The sequence below is a fragment of the Moschus berezovskii genome, chromosome 24, assembly GCF_049115385.1.
Source record: "Moschus berezovskii isolate FMDL1 chromosome 24, NW_MosBer_1.0, whole genome shotgun sequence".
Lineage (NCBI taxonomy): Eukaryota > Metazoa > Chordata > Mammalia > Artiodactyla > Moschidae > Moschus > Moschus berezovskii.
In genome coordinates this window covers 19,567,769-19,583,629 of record NC_142483.1, presented here as the reverse complement: position 1 = coordinate 19,583,629, position 15,861 = coordinate 19,567,769, and the positions used below count along the sequence as shown (strand labels likewise).

General features: G+C 43.6%; 1 protein-coding gene and 1 pseudogene across 6 annotated transcripts in view; both read left to right on the top strand.

Annotated features, from left to right (window-relative positions):
- Window positions 1-15,861, top strand: part of FHIT (fragile histidine triad diadenosine triphosphatase) — a 1,558,201-nt gene that overhangs the window by 850,226 nt on the left and 692,114 nt on the right. The gene's annotated exons all lie outside the window — the stretch shown is intronic.
- Window positions 845-9,002, top strand: LOC148774012 (zinc finger and SCAN domain-containing protein 5A-like; annotated as a pseudogene).

Below are 15,861 nucleotides of genomic sequence, written 5' to 3'. Positions count from 1 at the left end.
TGACTATGCCAAAGCCTTTGACTGTGTGGATCACAATAAACTGTGGAACATTCTGAAAGAGATGGGAATCCCAGACCACCTGACCTGCCTCTTGAGAAACCTGTATGCAGGTCAGGAAGCAACAGTTAGAACCGGTCATGGAACAACAGACTGGTTCCAAATAGGAAAAGGTGTACGTCAAGGTTGTATATTGTCACCTTGCTTATTTAACTTATATGCAGAGTACATCATGAGGAACGCTGGGCTGGAAGAAGCACAAGCTGGAATCAAGATTGCTGGGAGAAATATCAATAACCTCAGATATGCAGATGACACTACCCTTATGGCAGAAAGTGAAGAGGAACTCAAAAGCCTCTTGATGAAAGTGAAAGAGGAGAGTGAAAAGGTTGGCTTGAAGCTCAACATTCAGAAAACAAAGATCATGACATCTGGTCCCATCACTTCATGGGAAATAGATGGAAAAACAATGGAAACAGTGTCAGACTTTGTTTTTTTGGGCTCCAAAATCACTGCAGATGCTGATTGCAGCCATGAAATTAAAAGACGCTTGCTCCTTGGAAGGAAAGTTATGACCAACCTTGATAGTATATTAAAAAGCAGAGACATTACTTTGCCGACCAAGGTCCGTCTAGTCAAGGCAATGGTTTTTCCCGTGGTCATGTATGGATGTGAAAGTTGGACTGTGAAGAAAGCTGATCGCCGAAGAATCGATGCTTTTGAACTGTGGTGTTGGAGAAGACTCTTGAGAGTCCCTTATACTGCAAGGAGATCCAACCAGTCCATTCTAAAGGAGATCAATCCTGGATGTTCATTGGAGGGACTGATGCTAAAACTGAAACTCCAATACTTTGGCCACCTCATGAGACGAGTTGACTCACTGGAAAAGACTCTGATGCTGGGAAAGGTTGGGGGCGGGAGGAGAAGGGGACGACGGAGAATGAGATGGCTGGATGGCATCACCGACTCTGTGAACATGAGTTTGAGTGTACTCCGGGAGTTGGTGATGGACAGGGAGGCCTGGCGTGCTTTGATTCATGGGGTCGCGGAGAGTCGGACACGACTGAGCGACTGAACTGAACTGAACTGAAACATAGACTTTGTTTCTGCCTATATACTATGCAAATAATACTTTTATTCCTGTGAAATGATATAGATCGATCCCAGGTATCTTACTCCTCCCATGTGATTTGATTTATTAGGTCATGGTAATGGGGACGACAGAGAATGAGATGGCTGGATGGCATCACCGACTTGATGGACATGAGTTTGAGTGAACTCCGGGAGTTGGTGATGGACAGGGAGGCCTGGCGTGCTGTGTTTCATGGGGTCGCAAAGAGTCAGACACGACTGAGCGACTGAACTGAACTGAACTGAAGCTTAATATTTTTCTAACATATCATAAGTATCTCTGTAGATTTCAGACAAAAATTCTAAGTGCAGAACTGATAGATTACTCTAATAGAACAGGTTTATTACTCATTTGGGAGGGGGGAGTGCTGACACTTCATGTGAGTGACCCTGTTCTGCATATAGTTATATGGACAAAAAAAAAATCCATGTATCTTTGTAAAACTTCCAATTAATGCTAATTAACTGCCACACTTGATGTGCAGGATCTGACTTGCCATTTGTGTGGTTTACACCCTTGGTTTTCACTTGCTCATTTGGTTAGCTTCTTCACTGCCTGAAATTTTGCTTAGGAGGTGGATAATTATACTTTCATTGCTGTGTGTATTCTTTCCCCTCCCAACTCAGCAATATATCTCACGGATTTAGAGGAGGTAACTTGCAGAAACTTTTCCTTAAAATAAAACTGGGTATCAATTTCACTTTTCAGTTAGTCACACCTTTCTGTCTCTTACTGCTGCAAGAAGTAGAGAGCTCACTCACTGGCAAGTCTATACATACAGTGACTTTGAAAATATGTAAATGTAGTTCTACAAAAATATGCTGCTTAGATCTATGGAGCAAAATTGATTGAAAAACCCAGTTGCTGCTGTTTTGAATCCAGCTAGGTCCACACTAACTGTAGCTAAGAAATGAATGCTGGTGAGCTAGTAGAACACACCTATAATTGTGATAAGTGAGCATCTTCCTTTGGATGACTGGCTCAAGAGCTTCTTCTGGGCCAAGCCAAACCTTTCTTCAAATTACTCAGGAGCTTGAGACTCCTCTTTACCAAACCTACTACATTTTGCCCTCCTTCCCAGTAGTCAGACCTGCTTCATGATCTGGAAGTTGCCCTCCCTGCTGGCTCCTCCTCTTCCTCTCTGTCCCGCAATACACCTCTTGAGTATTAAAGTTTGACCCAGTGTCTGTTGGCCAGACCTGAACTTAAACAGATAACAAACTAAGCTCTTCCTCTAAATTGTTTTTAAAGGAGTCTTTTTTTCCTGCAGTTGAAGTTACTCTTTGAACACTTGGAGTGGAGTGGGTACCATCTTCACAGTAAAGAGTTGGTTTAATCATGTGATTAATTTCCTATATTCTTATATTGGAGCTTTGGCTATAACCCATAGAAAAGTTTCGCTGTTGCCGTGGTACCTTTTGTATATATGATTTTGTTGGGGAGGGGTAAAAGGAGGGGGAGAGGGAGGGAAACGGTGCTTCCTGACTTACCCTGAAATTGAGCCCAAACATGAGAGGTTGTCATCTTTCATAGTAATTTTTAAAAATGTTCTGGAAAAAATGTGGAAGACCCCTGGATTAGTCTGCGTCCTAGAATTTAATCGTTTCCCTTTTTAAACATAATTTAATGAAATGAAATTCATAGAAAAATAGCCACTTTGGAGTTGGGTTTAGTACTTTCAAGGTGTTTCCATCAGCACCTCCATCTAGTTTCAGCACGTTTCCATCATTCCAGACTAAAACCCCTCACCCAGAGAGCAGTTCCTCCCCATCCTCCTACCCTCCCAGCCCTTGGTAACCTCTGATCTGTATTCTGTTTCTGGATATTTCATATAGAAGGAAGCATACAATATATAACCTTTTGTGTCTGCCTCCTTTCGCTTAGTACCTATAATTTAATCTTGTGTTTATTTCCTAATCAAAAATGTCCTTGGCAATTACGATCGTTTCATTCTGCACAAGAGTGATTTTTTTCCCCGCAAGCACTGTCTTCTTTCAAAGCACAGGAAGAATCTTCGTTACATATTTTTCTTTATCTTTGTGTCACTCCTTTACAAACTTTGCCAGAGAGCAAGACAGCTTTCTCTTTTCCCACACCACATAGCCGCTTTCTCTAGATGCCTATCTGTGAGTGACAGAGAGCATGTATGGTGACCGTGAACTTTATATAATGCTGTAGTGGCTGTCAGAACAAATAAGTTCTCAAATTTCTGATGGAATAAATAGATGTTTCCAGTTCCAAGGGACTTAGCCAGATATCAAAAAGAAGGCCACAGGATGCGTAGCAGAGGGAGATAGGACTGGTTTTAAAGACTGACTTGGCTTGGCCACTTACTGAGGATGTTAATTGTGTACTGAGCCTGAGGTCATTATCTGTAAATGTGGCCTACCATGGGACTAGCCGCAAGGGGGTAGCTGCAAAATTAAATGAAATGTGGTGTTGGCCCCAATTAGTGTGGTGCCTGATGGGCTGTCAGCTCTGTGTTAGCTGCTCGGTGTGTTAGCTCTTGCTGTGGTTACGGTACGGTGCTGTGTATGGTTTGTGGTTGTAGTTGCTGAGTGGTGTGTTGGGGTGGTGTGTTAGTTGTGGTGGTGATTGTGGACTCGATGTTATTTGCTACCACAGGACATGTGTCTCTGAGCCCAGTGTCTTTATAAGGATAAATTCTAAACACTGGCAACCTTCCAAGCAAAATATGATACCTCTGTCCAAGCTGGTGAAAAGGACAACACGTAATTTCAGAATTCTGTTGTAAATGAATGTGAATTCAGGATAATGATACCCACTGCTTTTGTGTATGTGTGAAACTAGGCAAATGAAATCCTGCCACTTGTTCTACAATCTAATGCAGATTGGCACTTGATCTTTGGATGAGCTGCTTTCTTAACTAGAGTTCAACTTACCAAGTCTACCTATTTGCCTTTTAGCCCCCTGATCCTCCCTGCTCCTTCTCCTCTTCTTTTTCTTTTCGTGTTTTTCTCTGTGTTCAGAACACAAGTGAGCCTTGTGATGGCTTTCTCACTGCTCATAAACTTATTACCTTCCTCTTCTTCAGAGGCATTACTCCGTCACTTTTGCCTCTTGACATCTTATATCTTTCTCTTTGCCTATAAAAGCACATGGGGTTTCTCCTTCCCTTTATGGGAAGACATGTAGAAAAGAGTCAGGGCTCTGGATTTTCATTTTCATCTGTACTGCCTAAAAGCTGGCACCTAACCTCTCTCATCTTCACTGTCTTCATCTATAAAATGGGGAGGCAGTTATGCTGAGGGCTGAACGAGATAGACTGTGTGAAATGCTTAGGGCCGTTCGTGCACATAGTGAATGTTTTTCCTTGCTGAGTTGTATCCAACTCTTTGCAACCTCATGGACTGTAGCCCACCAGGCGCCTCTGTCCATGGGATTCTCCAGGCAAGAATACTGGAGTGGGTTGCGGGCATCTTCCCGGCCTAGGCCATATCTCCTGCATTGGCAGGCAGATTCTTTACCCCTGAGCTACCAAGGAAGCCCACAGTGAAAGTTACCTGGTAATAATGAATGTGATGATGTGGCTCCTCATTTCTTTATCTTGTGGAAATTAATCTCACCTAACATTACTAGCTGTTACATCTTCTTTCCACTGGATTCTATTTCTGCCTTTTCAACTGCTTTCTGAATTGTTGCACTCCATCATTCTGCTGTCACTTTAAATATGACTTCTTCAAAGATGATCATCTTTTCTGACCTTTTCTATCTCTGTCTTATTGTGTCACCCAGCTTTAGCTTCATACGGTGATCTTTGAATACTTCTGAATACCTCTTTCCCCCACATTTCTAAAATAACTGAGTCCTATAAATATTCTTACCTCAGAACCTGTTTGTCATTTGTTTATTTACATTTCTATGTCCAAGATCATAGATGAAAGTTCAGACACCATCTTTCAGGACTCAGTGCAATTTCCTAAGTGGTAGTGGTGGTAATGACATAGAAAGCAGCAGCACAGCTAATGTTTTTTGAGCTCTTTGTGCTGGGAACTATTTTATGTATCTGTAAAGTATATGCATAAAGAGAGCACCAAAGAATTGATGCTTTTGAATTGTGTTGCCTGAGAAGATTCTTGAGAGTCCCTTGGACAGCAAGATCAAACCAGTCAATCCTAAAGCAAATCAGTCCTGAATACTCATTGGAAGGACTGATGCTGAAGCTGAAGCTCCCATACTTTGGCCACCTGATGTGAAGAACTGACTCATTTGAAAAGACCCTGATGCTGGGAAAGATTGAGGGCAGGAGGAGAAGGGAGTGACAGAGATGAGTTGGTTGGATGGCATCACTGACTCAATGGACATGAGTTTGAACAAACTTTGGGAGATAGTGAAGGACAGGGAAGCCTGGCGTGCTGCAGTCCATGGGGTCGCAAAGAGCTGATATGATTTAGTGATTGAACAGCTACAACATAAAGTGTATCACCTCACTTAATTCTCACAGTAGTCCTCTTATGTGGTTACTATTTCTTCCATTGGAGATGAAAAAACTGAGGTTCAGAGATATTAAATGCCCTGTAGAAGACTGTGGGGGAGAAGGAAATGGCAACCCACTCCAGTGTTCTTGCCTGGAGAATCCCAGGGACGGCGGAGCCTGATGGGCTGCTGTCTATGGGGTCGCACAGAGTCGGACACGACTGAAGCGACTTAGCAGCAGCAGCAGAAGACTGTGGGACCTTGAGTTGGTAGTGGCAGACTGTGCACACAGCCCACGACTTGGGTGCCTGTGGGCTTAAAGCTGTCTGGTGCGTCTTAGCCTTTCTCCTTCCTTACCAAATGCTCTCTCTGCTCCTATTGCCAGGCCTCCTTGAGTTTGGGCACCATTGCTTCCAGGTTACTATAGTATTTAATAAATGTTATTCCGTGACTGAAAAGACCAGGGATTGTGAGGTGGCACGTGTTGTCCACACTTAAGTGGGCAAATAAATACACTGAAATTGCACGCAGAGTGAGTTGATTTGTTTCTCAAAAAGAAGTTAAAAGTTTTAACTTGGACAGTGTCCCAGAAGCTCCTTGAGTTGGCATTCAGGGCTCTCTTCGATCACCCTCTAGTCTTCTCAAGCCATCCTGGTACTACTCCATTGCTACACCTCAGCCAGCCGGACCAGCCCACTCACTGTCGCACCCCGCCTTAAACATCCATCCCGCGTGTTTCCTCTGGAGGCCTTGTTTGCACATAACTATATCCTAAGACACACCCCCCTTCCACTCCCCATTTTCTTTCCTGTGAATTCTCCAAAGTTTACCCTCTGTCCCAACTCTTTTTAGTATCTTTTTGGATAACTCCAAGCTGATAATAAGATAATGTTCCTCCAACTACCACAGAACACAAAAGTAGGATGACCATCTCAGAGGCTCTCAGGAAAACAGACAGGAAGCATGGAGTGAAGTCAGCCAGCTGTTGCCATATGTGGTGAAAAGCTCACTGTTACCAGTTTTCCAAGAGGTGATAAAAATCTACGTATTTTCAGTGCAGTCTCTTGAATTTTTAAGGTTGACAGTTAATTTAAAATAAAAACAAAACTAATTATACGCGAGTAAACAAAATTTGTATGGGGCAGCCTTTGGGCTTTGCCTTTTCTTAAGCAGTGTGTTGTCCACATTCATCAGTTGGAAGTGGCCCATACTGTCTGCTGGAAGACGTTGTCTATTTGATTAGAGTTTCTGAGTTTTGAAGAGACGCATCCTTAGTTGTTGCTTTTGTGAGCGTATCTTTTTTTCACAACAGTTGGTACAAAAACTATGGGCATAGTAGAATCAAATACCAGGTAATCAAACCATTCACTGTATTGAATTGATCATAAATAATACATTCACAGTTTGAGAGCAAGTCCCCAGCTAAGGAGAATGAAGGCAAGAGGACTTCAAGGAGACTTGTGAACTGAACAATTGCTGACGAAAAGAAGGAATCCCTTTCCATAGGAGAAAATTAGGCACCAGTTGCTAGAAGTGTTTGCTCAGAGTCCTATTGCAAATTTACTTCATCATTATGGTTGAGGACCAGACAGTTTTCTGGGGTCATGGAAATGTCCCAGGCCATCCTGTATCAGTCCCCAGCATCCATGCCACACCAAGGCATACTTCTGGAAAAGCCAGACTGTGACCCTGAAAAATGGCATGTTAGCTTCAGAACATTTAGCAGTTTGGAGGAATCCAGCCCCATCCGGGATCTGAGAAGACTTTTGTGAATTCTGGTTGAGGCCAGATCTTCACACCAAAGAGTAGATGATGGAAAAGCTGGTGCTGAAGTGGTTCATGATCTGCATGCTGCCAGAGTGCCAGGTCTGAGTAAAAAAGAAGTGGTGTGGAGACTTGTAAAGACCTGGGGAATGTGCTAAAAAATAATAGAAACTGAAAAAATGAGACACGTTCAGCATACAAGGACAGGAATTTCTGGTGCAAAACTCAGATGTTGAGATATTATAAGTTGAGCTCAGGGACATGGATGACGAGAGAGACCTATCCAGTGTCATACCTCCAGAGAAGAGCCAGCAGGACCAGAAAAGTCCCTTGCCCAAGACCATTCCTGAAACATGTGAAAGGGAGGGTCTAGGACCCAAGGAGAACTTGGAGAAGGACATGATGGGAGACATGGGAGAGACCAGAACCCATCAATCTGAAGAGCCTGGACTTCTGAAGGGTCCTGAGGGAGAAGTTTGAACTAATAGTGGATTCAGAAGACATTCTCTTAGGAGTCACAGATATTTCAAAAGGAAATGGACCAACAGCCCCACATTCCAAGAAGTGTGTCAAGAAGAAACCACATCTTTGGACAAAGAATTCTCAGGAAAACTTGGGTCTCTTTCCATTGGTTCACCTGGCACTGTGGGATCCACCAGTCTTCCTAAAGGAAAAGAAGCCCGGGGTAGGGCATCCTATGAGTATAGGGTATGCAAGAAGAAATTTCCTTATCAATCTCAGCTTACTCTGCACCAGAGGACACGCACAGGTGAGAAACCCTTTAAATGCAGTATTGGTGTCAAAGGTTCATGCAGCCTTCGAATCTTTGGATTCACCAGTAGATCCACACAGGCAAGAAGCCATACTGCTGTGATCTGTGCTCCAAGAAGTTCACCAGCATCTCCGTACTGCCTGCTCATGAGAGGACCCACACCCAGAAGAAGCTTTCCAGTGTGAGCTCTGTGACAAGGCCTTCAGCCACAGTGGGAACCTCAGTATTCACTGACGCACCCACTCTGGGCTCAAATCCTGCATGTATCCTGAGTGTCACAGTGCCTTCCATCAGCTGGGGACTTTCATGTATCACCAGAAAAGCCATTCTAAATGGCTCACCCAGGATCCTGCCCTCAGGCCCAAGTCCCTTCTGCTCCAAGGAGGAAATTCAGGATGACTTGTTATCTCTGTGGTATGACGTGTGAATAATTTAGGAGGATACTGGAACCCAGTGGGGTTCTATTCACATCAGTTAGGATCTTTGAATTGTAATTTATTTTCCCTTGGGAGTTTGTTTCCTACTTTGCTATAGACTATGGTATCATGATAAGTTTTTGCTGTGTGTTGTTCTTCTTCCAAAGAATGCATGTCTCACTGGTTATCAGTACTTCATCATGAAACTGAGGCTGCTGCTGACTGGCATTGTTTCATTGTAAAATAGAATGCTTCTGGCAGGGCGGCCAGATGAAATACAGGATCACCAGTGAAATTTAAATTCCAAATAAACAAACCCATTTCTGTCAAAAATAAATCAATAAATAATACCTTATTGGGTGCCACCTTCTGTCCCAAGCAGTGATTAGAATTAAAAAAAAATTTTTTTTTTTGTAAAGGCAGCAGCAGAGAGTTTAATAAGCATTTGGCTTAAAACATCCATTTCAATACTTACATTAGTGAATTATCAGGCAAGCCCTCAATTGCAAGTATTTTGTGAAGAATTAGAGTTTTCTGACTAGAGAAAATTGGAGTGAGTGCTTTTCCTCTTTTTAATATTAGAAATTGAGATTCAAAATTAAGCTTTTATACCATTTGAATATCCATCTATTGTTACACAGGTAAACTGAAATTATTTTCATTTGGCCGTTTTGAAGCAAGTGAATGAATCAAATCTGAAGCTGATAACTTGTAATTATATTGATTTTCCTTGTGCTTCTTGGGTATTCTTCAAAGTGACAATGCTTAGAGCAAATGTCACTTTATCACCAACAGCTTTGCAACACCCTAATTGCAGCTGATAGATGTACTATGAGAACGTATGAAAAGGGTTCTCAGTAGAGCAGATCCAAGTCTCCACCAACCATTGGAGTTGCTCAGCCACCTCAGTGGCCTGCAAGTCCCCAAGAGTGTGTGCGGTGCTTAAGAGAGAAAATAGGGAGGTGGGGCTGGTGGAGGTATACACAGGACTCCAGAAAGGAGGTGACAGACATCAAGCAAGAAGTGCTTCTTTTTTCATGTGTATTGTAGGCTAGTGAATAAATAATGAAAGAAATGATTGTAATTAAGTGTTTACTTAATTGAACGATTGCTTGAAATATGGTTGCATGGTAAGGACCTCATTATAGACCATACTTGGCACATAAATATGATACTTATGTTGAGAGCTAATTAATTGGCTCTCACAGGTGGAGTGATGGGTCAGCTGTGGCCTTGCCTCTTGTTTGCATTGGACGAGCCCAATCTTGAAGCAAAGATACTTACTCTTATAGCATTTTGAAATCTGCCAAGCCAGACACTCATTTTAGAAGCTGTTAGGTAGTTATAATTTGGAAATTATGAGCAGAAAGCCTAATGTGTGAGGACAGATGACAGTGTGAGGAGTTGTAGACAGAATGTGCCCCTGGGTGTTACTGAAGCAAGATGCCTCGCTATGCATTTTCTATCCTCATTTCTGACAGGGAGTCTTCAAAGAGACCATTACCTAAACCATTCAGTAAATGTGGGGGGAGAGTGGTAATTCTCAAACTCTATAGCACGCATCAGAATTACCTGGAAGGTTTATTCAGTCTGACACGGTTGGGGACCAGCCCCAGGTTTGTGATGCAGTAGGTCTGGGAAAGGGCCAGAAGATGTGCGTTTCTAACCCAGTCCCAATTGATGCTGACGCTCTTGGTCTCGGGACCACACTTAGCCAACATCTTATATACAAAACCAATTAGTGAATGCAAATGAATTACTAAATCTAGCACCTACACAAGCACGACGCCATCCCAGTGCAGTGGAAATTAGGGTAATTCTTAGTGAGGAACTTCCTGCCACACAAAGTACCACTGCTGCTGCTGCTGCTAAGTCACTTCAGTCGTGTCCGACTCTGTGCGACCCCATGGACGGCATCCCACCAGGCTCCGCCATCCCTGGGATTCTCCAGGCAAGAACACTGGAGTGGGTTGCCATTTCCTTCTCCAACGTGTGAAAGTGAAAAGTGAAAGTGAAGTTGCTCAGTCTTGTCCGACTAGTAGCGACCCCATGGACGGTAGCCCACCAGGGATTTTCTAGGCAAGAGTACTGGAGTGGCTTGCCATTGCCTTCTCTGACAAAGTACCACCAGGCTGACCAAAAGCAGCCAGAGTGGTGCTGCAGGAAACTGGGTTCAGAAGGTGGGTTCTAGGAATGAGTATCTTCAACTTGGTAACCTTGTGACTTTAGGAAAGTTACCGAGCCACTGTGCACCTCGGCCTCCTCATCTGTCACAAGCCGGTGATTGTAGTCCCTGGAGAAACTTGGAGACAGCTTCCATGAGAGGACGTGTGAAAAACTTTTGAATAAGAACTGGCGGGCAGAGTGAGCTGTATTATTTTGCAAAGATGTCATCGTGTTCCAAAGGAGTGTAACTGTGTATCAGTGCATGCACATCTCCGTCTGTTCAGGGTGTTGTAACGAAATATCACAGACTAGCTAGCTCATAGGCAAAAGAAATGTATTTCTCACAGTTCCAGAGGTTGGAAGCATGGACTCAAGGTGGCAGCGTGGCTGAGTAAGGGCCCTCTTCTGTGATGCAGACTTCTCATTGTGTCCTCGCATGTTGGAAGCATCCAGGGAGCTCTGTGAGGTATCTGTGAAATCTTAATTATTTAGTTCCGTCAGCTCTTTGTTTTGTCAAGCAGGATCTTCTGTTGTGGTGCATGGGGTTTAGAGTGCGTGGGCTTAGTAGTTGCAGTGTGAGGGCTTAGTTATTCGGCGGCATGTGAGATGTTCCCCACATCCTGCAGAATTCCCCAGCGAGGGATCAAATCCATGACATTGCAAGGCAGATTCGTAACCACTGGACCACCAGGGAAGACCCTGTGAGACCTCTTCTATAAGAGCACTAATCCATTCATGGCGGCACAACCCGCATGACCTGATCACATCCCAAGGCTCTGTTTTCTAACACTATCATAACGGTTGCACAGATCCAAACATGTGAATTTTGTGTGGGCACATTCAGACTATACACACACACACACATATGGGAGAGATGGAAAGGCATCACGTGTTTTCAGGTTTGGGGCTACTTAGCCTAGAAGTCTTGTGCAGAAAGCTACCTGAAGTGCAGTTGAGGCGAGCTCTTTATCATATCAATACCATTCAGTTCAGCTCAGTCACTCAATCATGTCGGACTCTCTCTGACCCCATGGACGGCAGCACAGCAGGCTTCCCTGTCCATCACCAACTCCCAGAGCTTGCTCAAACTCATGTCCATTAAGTTGGTGATGCCATCCAACCATCTCATCCTCTGCTGTCCCCTTCTCCTCCTGCCTTCAATCTTTCCTAGCAATTAGGGTCTTTTCCAAGGATTCGGCTCTTCGCATCAGCTGGCCAAAGTATTAGAATTTCAGCTTCTGCATCAGTCCTTCCAATGAGTATTCAGGACTGATTTCCTTAAGGATTGACTGGTTGGATCTCCTTGCTGCCCAAGGGACTCTCAAGAGTCTTCTCCAACACCACAGTTCAAAAGGATCAATTCTTCAGTGCTAGCTTTCTTTATAGTCCAACTCTCACATTCATTCATGACTACTGGAAAAACCATATCTTTGACTAGATGGGCTTTTGTTGGCAAAGTAATGTCTCTGCTTTTTAATATGCTGTCTAGGTTGGTCATAGCTTTTATTCCAAGAAGCAAGTGGCTTTTAACTTCATGGCTGCAGTCACCATCTGCAGTGATTTGGGAGCCCAAGAAAATAAAGTCTGTCACTGTTTTCACTGTTTCTCCATCTATTTGCCATGAAGTGATGAGATCTGATGCCATGATCTTAGTGAATGTTGAGTTTTAAGGCAACTTTTTCACTGTCCTCTTTTACTTTCGACAAGAGGCTCTTCAGATCCCCTTCACTTTCTGCCATAAGGGTGGTGTCATCTGCATATCTGAATTTATTGATATTTCTCCCAGCAATCTTGATTCCAGGCTGTGATTCATCCAGCCTGGCATTTTGCATGATGTCCTCTGCATAGAAGTTAAATAAGCAGGGTAACAATATACAGCCTTGACGTACTCCTTTCCTGATTTGGAAACAGTCCGTTGTTCCATGTCCAATTCTAACTGTTGCTTCTTGACCTGCATACAGATTTCTCAGGAGGCAGGTAAGGTTGTCTGGTATCCCCATCTCCTGAAGCATGTTCCATTTCACTGTGATTTACAGAGTAGGGTTTTATCTCAAATGTGAGGAATATTTCACATGAGACTGTTGACTGGGTGTATGGTTGTTAATGCGGTAGCTTCAGTGACTAGTGGCAACTGTGATGGCGCGTGAACCAGACCGACTGAGAGAAAGGGAGAGAGGGAAGAAGCAGAAAGACACCGAGAGATGGCGATGGAGAAGAGTGAGGACAGAGATAGGAAGGGGACAGAAAACCCGAGACTCGGGGCTCTCGTTGTGCAACAGTGCTTTGGACACAAGTTAGATTCAGTGTTTCTATTAGTATTCTAGATATACTGTATTAGTATTCTAATACCACACTATACTAATTCTGATTCTACTGTTAACCCTCATCTATGTACATCCATTTGTACCATAACCACTTAGGTGCTTCAGTTCAGTTCAGTTCAGTCCCTCATTCGTGTCCAACTCTTTGCGACCCCATGAATCACAGCACGCCAGGCCTCCCTGTCCATCACCAACTCCCGGAGTTCACTCAAACTCATGTCCATAGAGCTGGTGATGCCATCCAGCCATCTCATCCTCTGCCGTCCCCGTCTCCTCCCGCCCCCAATCCTTCCCAGCATCAGAGTCTTTTCCAGTGAGTCAACTCGTCGCATGAGGTGGCTGCTGTCCTCCTGTATTTTGATTGTTTGGGAAGTTCTGAGCACCCATGATAGGCAATATAATAGATGTGAGTGTGAAGAAAGCATACTCACTGCCTCCAAGGAGAACGCAGACAAGTGGGAAAGAAATTGAAGAGTAATTAAGATATCCTTAGGCAAAGGAGGGGAAAGAACAGTGTTATCAAGTGTGGGCTTTCTAGAACAGAATCCAGGTTAGAATCCTGCCTTCAACCCCATTTAGCCATGAAGTCTTGGACATATTGCTTATCCTTTGTAAACCCGCAGTGAACTCATGCTTGTAATGGAGGTGGTTCTGATTTAAGGACTGTGGATGCATGTCAGGCATGTGCCATTTATTGCCGGGGGTACACAGTGCCTGTGTGCATGCTGGGTCGTGTCCAGCTCTTTGTGGCCCTGTGGACTGTAGCCCATTAGGCTCCTCTGTCCATAGAATTTTGTAGTCAAGGGTACTGGGGTGTCATTTCCTACTCCTGGGATCTTCCCCACTGAAGGATCAAACCCATGTCTCTTTCGTCTCCTGAACTGGCAGGCAGATTCTTTACCCCAATACCACTATGGTACACAGTAGGCCCTTCCTTAATGAGGCTGTGGGCTTGTTGGTTTGTTGGGTGCTATTCTTTTGCAGGTAGAGTCCTGGGTTTTAGGTTAGTGGTTTCAGCCATGTATACTGTGATGGTAGCAGTGTGTAAAACACAAGACATTGCTTGAAGAAAAGACAATAAGTGGACCTCGAGGTCACGCCAGCTGGAAGAAAGATTGCTATTTACCTAAAAGTGTGTGGCTCTTGTTCTCTGGATATTTGAGGGAGTTGGCAGGGCAGTCACTGGTTTCTACTGAAACAGTAGAAAGAAGAGGAATAAGAGAATAGTACAATAACTGCAGATACTTTTATGGACACTGTAAGGTGAGGTTGCCCTTCAAGAGTTACTGCCTTATCAGTACTGCTGACTTGTTTCATGGTGTTCTGTGTCCTTGAACCGCTCAATGTGCTGCCAGAACAGTGATTCTTGACAAGTGTGCAGCTCTCACATGACGACTGTGGATCCTGGGCTTCGGATCATGGCTGTTCGGTGCTAAGCAAACAGTGGGAGGATGGGAGAGCATGAAGAATGTGGGAAGGGAGGGGATCTTCTGGAGGCAGAAGAAACCAGTAAGCGTGATCTCTGCACCACACTTCCTGCCTTAAATCTTGGCTCTGCTGCATGCTTGTTGGGTGCCTCTAGTTACTTGCCCTATGGCTCGGTTTCTTCATGCGTAACCTAGGGTTGAGTTAACACATGTATAGCATCACCAGCTACAGCATTGGCACTGGAGGGTTAGTTATTTGTTTTTGGCTGCACAAGGGCTTTTCTCTAGCTGTGGAGAGTTGGGGGCTACTCTCTAGTTGGCAGTGCTTGGGCTTCTCGTTGCGGTGGCTTCTCTTGTTGCAGATCACGGGCTTTAGGGAAAGCGGGCTTCATCAGTAGTTGTGGTGCTTGGACTTAGTTGCCTCGCATCGTGTGGAATCTTCCCAGACCAGGGATCAAACCCATGTCCCCTGCATTGGCAGGCAGATTCTTAACCCCTAGACCACCAGGGAAGTCCAGGTTAGTTATTATTTCTATTATTTCATGTAAGGAAGGATACTCCCAACCTTTTACAGTTTTCCCAGAGCACTGAAGAAATTCAAGGTGACCTCTTAGAGTAATACTGTAAAATCACATTAATGTTTAACCCATAAGAATTGTGTTCTACATGCCTTTAGGATAACTCACATGTTATATATAATCATGTATATGACTGTTCAGAGCTGCTGTTTTCTTTCTCTTCTTTCAGTCTTCTGCATCTTTATCTTTAAAGTGTGGTAATTAAATACTATAAAATTAAGCTTTCAGATGGACTGCTTTTTATTTACTGTGCCCAGCAGTATAGATTTTATTACTACATTTAAGAATTGTATACACAGACCTATGTAGTCTGCATTTTGTGGGTTATTTGAGGCATGTCAAAAGTTACTGAGGACTTGAGAGCTTCACCCTCAGTGGATACCTCTCCACCGAGGCTGGTTGGCTGTGGTCACAAGACTTAATGGCTGCCTTGTATTTTTAGTCAGCTGGAGAAGACATTTCTCTCTTCTCTTCCTCCTTAAGTTGCAGAATGAAGAGTAGGCTTGTGTAGGACACTGGGGTAGGCTAGGTGATAGTTATATAGGAACTGTTATTTTGCTTGATTTTTTTTTCTTTTTAACTGTAACAAGAGCCTGTTATGTTAACAGCTTACCTGTTCATTTTTCTTTGCTGTAATAATAGGGTTTTGCTTAGAAAACGATGTCCATTACTGAGCAATTAACAGAAGATGAGCATATTTAAAAGCTGCATAGAGGAGAAGGAGGAGAATGCATTGAGCATAAAATTAGACTCTTGACAACAGGTTTTCATTTAAATGATGTCTGGGATTTTGTTGTTTTTTTTTTTTTTTTTGCTCGTATATAACTACCTTCTAGCTTTGTTCTCTCACA